This window comes from Limulus polyphemus, unplaced genomic scaffold (assembly GCF_000517525.1).
Source record: "Limulus polyphemus unplaced genomic scaffold, Limulus_polyphemus-2.1.2 Scaffold3721, whole genome shotgun sequence".
NCBI lineage: Eukaryota > Metazoa > Arthropoda > Merostomata > Xiphosura > Limulidae > Limulus > Limulus polyphemus.
The window spans coordinates 90,959-98,396 of NW_013669331.1; the positions used below are offsets into that span (position 1 = coordinate 90,959).

At 33.5% G+C, this 7,438-nt stretch overlaps 1 protein-coding gene across 3 annotated transcripts in view; it reads right to left on the reverse strand.

Annotated features, from left to right (window-relative positions):
* Nucleotides 1-489, reverse strand: part of LOC106469917 (cysteine-rich with EGF-like domain protein 2) — a 27,031-nt gene extending 26,542 nt beyond the window's left edge. For 2 of the 3 annotated variants that reach the window (XR_002612941.1, XM_013930435.2), the window contains exon 1: nucleotides 396-489. The gene's annotated coding sequence lies outside the window, so the exon portion shown is untranslated. The remainder of the gene's footprint in view (nucleotides 1-395) is intronic. The other variant, XM_022398493.1, reaches the window with a different exon arrangement.
* Nucleotides 490-7,438: the final 6,949 nt, after the last annotated feature.

The window sequence follows — 7,438 nt, forward strand, 5'->3', positions numbered from 1 at the left end:
ACTATTATAATACTAAGGTTATTATTAATATTATCGTCGTAATTAACACTAATCGTTACTAAAACTGACAGCAATTGTTGCTTCTGTATAAAACTAAATCAAATTTGTGTAAAAAATAAAGTTACAACGTAAAAACATTAATAGAAACTATTAAAATAATGAGTTGTTTTGCTAATAATCACGCTTCACTACCCTTTACTTTTAGTAAAAGTTTTACTAGTTTTAGTTTCAGCCTTAACTGTTAAACTCAGTTAAACTTAAAAGATCTTATTCTTAACTTAGGTTTTTATCTTTACTAAAGTTTGTTAAGTTCAAAAATTACGCAAATTTACTTGCTTCTTCGTTGAAAAACTATTTCTCCAATAAAGTATAAATTAATTTTTTTTTGTACTCACAGTATTCAATTTAATAACACTTTGGTTACACTTCAATTGTTACTGTCAATGACACACTGTCATTACATGTAACACATGCTCTTCGTTCACAGCTACGAAAAAAAATTCCAATCACTCTTTTCCACGACTTATCATTGGTACTGTCCTCTCGTGACGAAATATATTTGATTACTATATATTGAAAAAACAATCATCCCCACTATTATTTATACTAGCAGAAACGCCTTCCTACGAGCGGCTATTGGAGCTAGTAAATACTAATCGTAGTATTCATACCTTATTGAAAAAGATTTAGGAAAAGTGAACATTTTCTAAAAAAAGGATTTTTTTCTTCTGAGAAGTACTGCATGGGAAAAAGTGTTCGAATTGATTGTGCTCTTTAGTCATACGCAACTCACTGTATAAAAATGAGTCAATGTACTCGACATTTTTATAAATTTTACTGATATAAATTTAATGTTTTTATATATATTAAAAGTGATACCGTTTATTGAAAACATAATAGTTTTTAAGAACTCCATTTTCTAAATACTACATTTTAAATTATATTAATAAAGATACAATCAAACCCTCTCTGGAATGGACAAAGTTGAAAGTTTTCACATATTTCCACACTATGTATAGATTAAAAAAGAAGAAAAAAGCTACATAGTTTGTAGCTATGTTTGCCATGTAAAAGTTGTATATATATATATAATATAACTCAGACAACATTGGTTTGTTTTTCTTAAGTACACAGCTATACAACGTGCTATCTGTGTTCTGCCCACCACTGGTAACGAAACCCAAGTTTTAGCGTTGTAAACCTTAGTTTCTAGATGGAAACAAGTTTGAATAAGTTGATTACATTAATTGTTAAAAAAAGTGTAAAAAATAATAAAGCACTTGGGCTAGACAATATTCATCCAAGGGTTTTGAACGAGGTTAAGACACAGCATAGAGCCTAATGTTGCTTTGCTCCAAAACAAACAAACTTTTTCAAGGTGTAATGGTTGATCAGTCTCTTAAGCCACCCAAGCAGTGCACTGTTGCTAGTGGTAGGGCAAATGGTATTTTAAGTTGTACCTGCAGAAATATGAATACATGTCTGAATATGTTAGAATTTCATTGTTCAGGTCACTGGTTAGGCCACATTTGGAGTAATGTGTCTCCTTACCTTAAGAAGGACATTGAATTGTGGGAAAGGACTTAGATAAGGGTTACTAGAATGGTGCCTGGGATGGAGTGTTTGTCATACGAAGAAATTGTTTTCTCTCGGAAAAAGATTTAGAGGGGATCTGATTGAGGAGTTTAATATTGTTAAAGGAATTGATAGTGTTGATGCGAGGCATCATGTTTTTTTTATACTTAATGGCGAGAACAGTAGGGCGAGAGGACACAAATATACATTTTAGTAAGTTAGAAGTCTTCAGCTAAGACAGTTTAATTTTTCTAACAGGGTGGTTAGGTTTTGGAATTGGTTGCATTCGGATGTTGTGGAGGCAATAAATTAAACTGAGTTTAAACGAAAGTTTAATAACTATACGACTGATATGGGCTGGCTCTAAGTTGTTTTTTTTAAGTTATTTGTTTAATAATTTTAGTTTAGTTTAGAGGACTTAGAGGTTTAGAGAATGGGACTGACAGGTCCCTTGATGGCTCTATAAACATTATGTTATGTTATGATATAAATTATCTCAGTAATTACATGTCTTTTAATCTTACATCAATAGCAGGAAACATTTTTGGAAGTCTGATAAAAGATGCTTTGCTAAGTCATTTAATAGAAATTTAGAATTGTATTGGACATTTTATTTTGACATTATTTCAAAAGGTTACTGCTTATGTAGATGAGGGTAAGTGTGTACATTTGTTGAATTTAGATTTTCAGAAAGCATTTGACAAGGTGCTGCATAAAAGTCTTGTACAAAAATTAGTTCTATAGGTTAGCTAATTAGATAGAATAGTGGCTGGATGGAAGAAAACAGACGGTTGTTATATGTGATTAATGTCACAAGTGTAGTACCTCAGGGATCAGTGTTAGGACATTGTTAGGAATGGTCAGTAAATCACTTAAATTTGCTTCTGATATTAAGGTTTTGAGTGTTGCTGGCTATGAGGAGGATTCTGTTGCTTTACAGAAGGATTTAGATCTTTTAATGAGTTGGGTGAATAAATAGCAGATGGGTATCAATTATAATATATGCAAGGAATTGCATGAGATTTCACACTTTGAATTATAAGTATAATTTGGATGGGAATAATATTAACAGTGTTATGAAACAAAAGGATCTTGGTGTAATGTTTGATTAGTCTCTTAAGCCATCCAAGCAGTGTGTTGTTGCTAGTGGCAGGACAAGTAAGACTATAGGTTTTATATACAGAAATATCGAAAAGAGGTTATAATTTCATTGTATAGGTCATTGATTAGGTCATTTGGAATACTGTGTTACGTTTTGGGCTCCTTACTTCAAAGAGGACATTGAAATATTGGAAAGAGTTCAGAGAAGGCTACTATAATGATACATGAGATAGAAAGGTTATCATATAACGATAGATTAATATCTTTTAGGGTGTATTTTCTTGAAAAAGAAGGCTTAGATAGGGTATGATTGGATTATTTAATATTGTTATGTGAATTGATAATGTTGATACATCATCTATGTTTCATATTTAATGGGAAAAATGGCAAATCACTATATATATTTTACCAAGGAATAAGTTATCTTCAGCTGAGGTGTCCTTTAAGGGTTTAGTTTAATGTATTGGATAGGACAGTCTGGATGGGCCAAGAGATTCATTGCTGTCCTTTAATGTTATGTTATGACTTATAACTAAACCACTGAAGTGACAGCAACAGACCATTTGGTCCTTCATGGCTTTTCTTGTGCATCTCCCTTGAGAAAATAAAACTTTAAACAAATGTTTTATATCTCAGAAAATAATCAATGGTAGACCACAACTAGTTCCATAAGCCATTCACTCTTTTTTTATTTGGAGCCTAACCTATTTCTATCAAATCTTAATCTTATGTTTATTTTGAAATTCGCCCAAATTTACTCGGGGACTATCCGTGCTAGCCATTTCTTATTTAGAAGTGATATACTAGAGTCAACGCCACTCACTGCCAACTCTTGAGCTACTCTTTATCAATGAATGGTGATATTTACTATTACATTATAACCCCTCCACGGTTGAAAAGGCGAGATTGTTCGATGATGGGATTCGAAACCACAACCCATAGATTGTGATTCAAGCGCCCAAACCACTAGACCATTCCAGGCCCGCGTTTAAAACTGCTTTCTCGACCTATTGTCTTCAGTTCACAGCATCACCAATAAGTCAATGTCATATTTTTATTAAGTAGACTACAACTTTACACATTTAATTGCGCTAATAACCAGCGTAACATGTAAAATTATAACTGTGCTTTGTAGAAGCGTCCAACATTTCAACGCTAATCTGAAACTCATAGCTGTCAGGGTAGAAGGATCTCCATTTTATTTTAAATTCTTCGTGAACGTAGGTTTTCCTTTCTGCAGGACCTAACTCAATGACAGTTTCTAAAATTTGTAAAGCAATTGTCTTTCACTTTCCCCAGTCTTTCTGAAGTCCTTTCTTAAATAAAACTGGTTTATTCTTTCTGAATACAACTTTGCAATACACTTAATTTTCACAGTCACGCTATAACAAACGCTATAATTCACAACGAACGCCTCACGTGCTCGACTTAACAATATGTCTCTCTCTCTGTCCGCAGTTCAATTACACATTCATTACATTGTTGCCGTCACGTCTTGACCGTCTTATATATAAAAGAATACCGAAGTCTAGTAACCTCCCGAGGATTCACGAAGCTTCGAGAATATTACGTGTTACTACGTCACGTGACCTCCGCTGTCGTAACAATATTAATGGTCATTGCACTATTTGTGTTATCAATTTCATGAACAAATGTTATGGTGTGAACTACGGTAAGTGAATTGATTTTATTATTATCAGTTTTATTTAAGTCATTTATACATAAGAATTAGGGTAAGTATTAACAACAAGATATTATTTATTTATTTACTTTTAACACCAGATATTCAGTATTATTATTTGTTTATTATTATTATTGTATTGTTCTGCATGTTCATTCTTGTGCTGCATTTTGTGAGTTGCGTTTTAAATGTGAAATATTGGAGAATTATTTAAGGTTTATTTTGTTCTATAAAGACTTGATTTTTATTGACATAAGGTATTGTTATTTTTTATTTTACGTTTTGTATTTTAAAATTTGGACACTGTTTAATATTTAAGGGTATTTTATCGCACTTTAATGTAGTTTTAACTTGTACTTAACATTATATGTGATTTTATATTGTAATTTTTATTCATTTTCTTTGTTAATGGGTTTTGCTTGCGAGTCTTATGTGTCATGTTACACCAGGCTCAAAAAATTCCATTACTGGAATACAGCTGATCCATTGTTCTTGTGTGTTTTATTGGATTTAAGATGTAATGTTGAAAACGGGACAAAATGTCCTGAAAACAAGAGTAGGAAGGATGTAGCTGTTGGAAATGTACCCTATTTTTCGTTATGTCATAGCCTAGAATGGTAAACTGCCCAGTTTATCGAAAATTTCAAAAGTTTCCAGTTATAACTTCTTACAGACTTTCAACATAGGAATCTATTTGTGAAGTAGGGACCTTATTTCATTTGTTAGTTACACATGATCAAATAGTGTGACCTACTTGGATATTTCTGGGCTTTCACGTGGATGATATTGTTGGAGAATTGGTTTTGTTTTTCCATCTATTTTTCTCTAACAACATCAGTGTGTGTTTAAGTTGAGAAATGTCTAGAGGCTATATCCTCATTCATTTTATGTATGAAATTAGGAATGCAAAGGGTAGTACATGCCCTCTGAGTGGAATAACGTTATTGTTTATTATACATATAAAATATATGCCCTTGGTCTTCATCCAAAATTTATTCTGGCATGATCTCTCAACAGTAACAGAGAAGCACTGTTCATCACTTTTGTACACCTTTTTTTGATATGTATTGCATGTAAATAAATATGAATTTACATTTTGTTTCATTTGTTTTTAAATTCGGCCAAGTTAATTTCATTTTTTAATTCATGATTCATATATTGTCCATTCATCCTGATTTTGCAGTGCTACTCTTAAATATGTGATATGCTTGTATATAATGGGTTTTCTACCTTCTGTAATAACATAGAACTATTCCAAAATATTGATTATCTAGTTTCTGCCCTCCTACCAAGTTCAGAGTTGCTAGCATTATCTTGTTCTAGATTGAATCTAGGCTAGGCTGAACAAGTTCGCACTGAAATATTTTTGTTAGCAGGTTGTGACATTCGCTGAAGCTGACAGCTAACCATTGCTGTCAGGATGTGACGCTGTTCACTGAACAAAGAATGCAAGTTAACATTCTGAATCCAGGCATGCTTTCTTTGTTCAATTCTACTTGGTTTTCATCGTGACTAGTTCAGCAGAGATTCGTCTTTAGAGACAGAGAGCTGACGAGCTATTCACTAATCCAGTAGCGCCTTTCATCTACTTGTCTATGCAGGCACACACACTGTTTTTTATGCTGTGTTTAAATAAAGATTGTTTTCATTGCCATTTAGATTAAATGTATCCACTTTGTTTATTTCTCACTCAAATTAAAAGTTTGCCAAATTATTAGCTACAGAACACTTCCCTTATCTATTGATTGAATATGCTATTACTTGAGAGCTTGTCTGTATCTTACTTTTCGGGAAATTGGTTTTAGCTGAAAATATCACAAGTAAATAGGAAGAGGAAATTTCGGTGCCCTGCCATAAGGATTTCTTCTGGAGTTTCTGAAACGATAATGTTAGTAGTAACCCTTGCTTGATCTCTTGAGTTTATTCTGGACACAGAAGTATACACCACGACCAAGAAAGAGAGTTTAGAGAAGTGTGGACAACTGAGAGTCATCGACGTGGAATTTAGTGCCTATTGAGTTTGAAATCACATGAAAAAGTCTTCACAGGATTTCCAGTCCGCCGTTTTGCTTTTGTGTGAGTGAAAGTGTCTTACTTTAATGTTTGGATTGTATTGATTTGGTTTATAAAATATTATATCAACGTGTATATTATGACGATTTTCCATTCTTTTTTGCTTGGCATTGCCTCGTAGATAGGTCACTCGACTCGCAATCTGCGGGCCGCAGATTCCAATCACGTCGTTGAGAATACCTGTTCTTTCAGCCTTTGAGGCATTATAACGTGAAGGTCAATCCTTTTTATTGTAATCACATAAATTCGAGTAAAAGTTAAGTAGCTGTTTGTTTAATCAAGGCTTCATTTGAATGATTAGAAGCGTCTCCTTCACCCGTGGCATAATGCCGTTTTCAGCTTTACCGATCACTTTAAAAATACTGGGGGTTGGGACTACATCACATTCATTTAGATCATGCCGAACAACGCTTGAGGCTTAAACCTAGGATTAAAGTGTTCCTTAAAGTAAACGATATCCTAGTCTTCTAACAGTCGATCCGACGTAAGCGTCCTCAAATGTTGGGCAGCAGAAGCCATAAATATCATGTGACTCTTGAGAAAACTGGACATGATCTTTAAACTTGGAAACTTATCATTTCTCAATAACTGTCGGAATATAAAATGAAGGTGAACTTGTAGGTAGACTCAAATTCGATGACGAGGAACCCACTTTGAGACTAATAATGGCTGGAGACGGCTTAAATGGGTAATGAAGAAAAACTTTAATATAAGTTTAACATGACAGCAAATGTACAACGTTTCGACAAGGTTTTGTCATCATCAGGTACCCATCATCCAAACCTTGTCGAAACGTTGTACATTTGCTGTCATGTTAAACTTATATTACAGTTTTTCTTCATTACCCATTTAAGCCGTCTCCAGCCATTATTTGTAGATAGACTGTTGATTATGGTATATAGTTTCATCTTCCAGATTCGTGAGTGTGAGTCAGTGTATGATGGAAAGATCATTGCTTGTAGCTTCGGGATCTCATAGTTCAGTCACCTTGCGTGTTAGCGGGTTTCG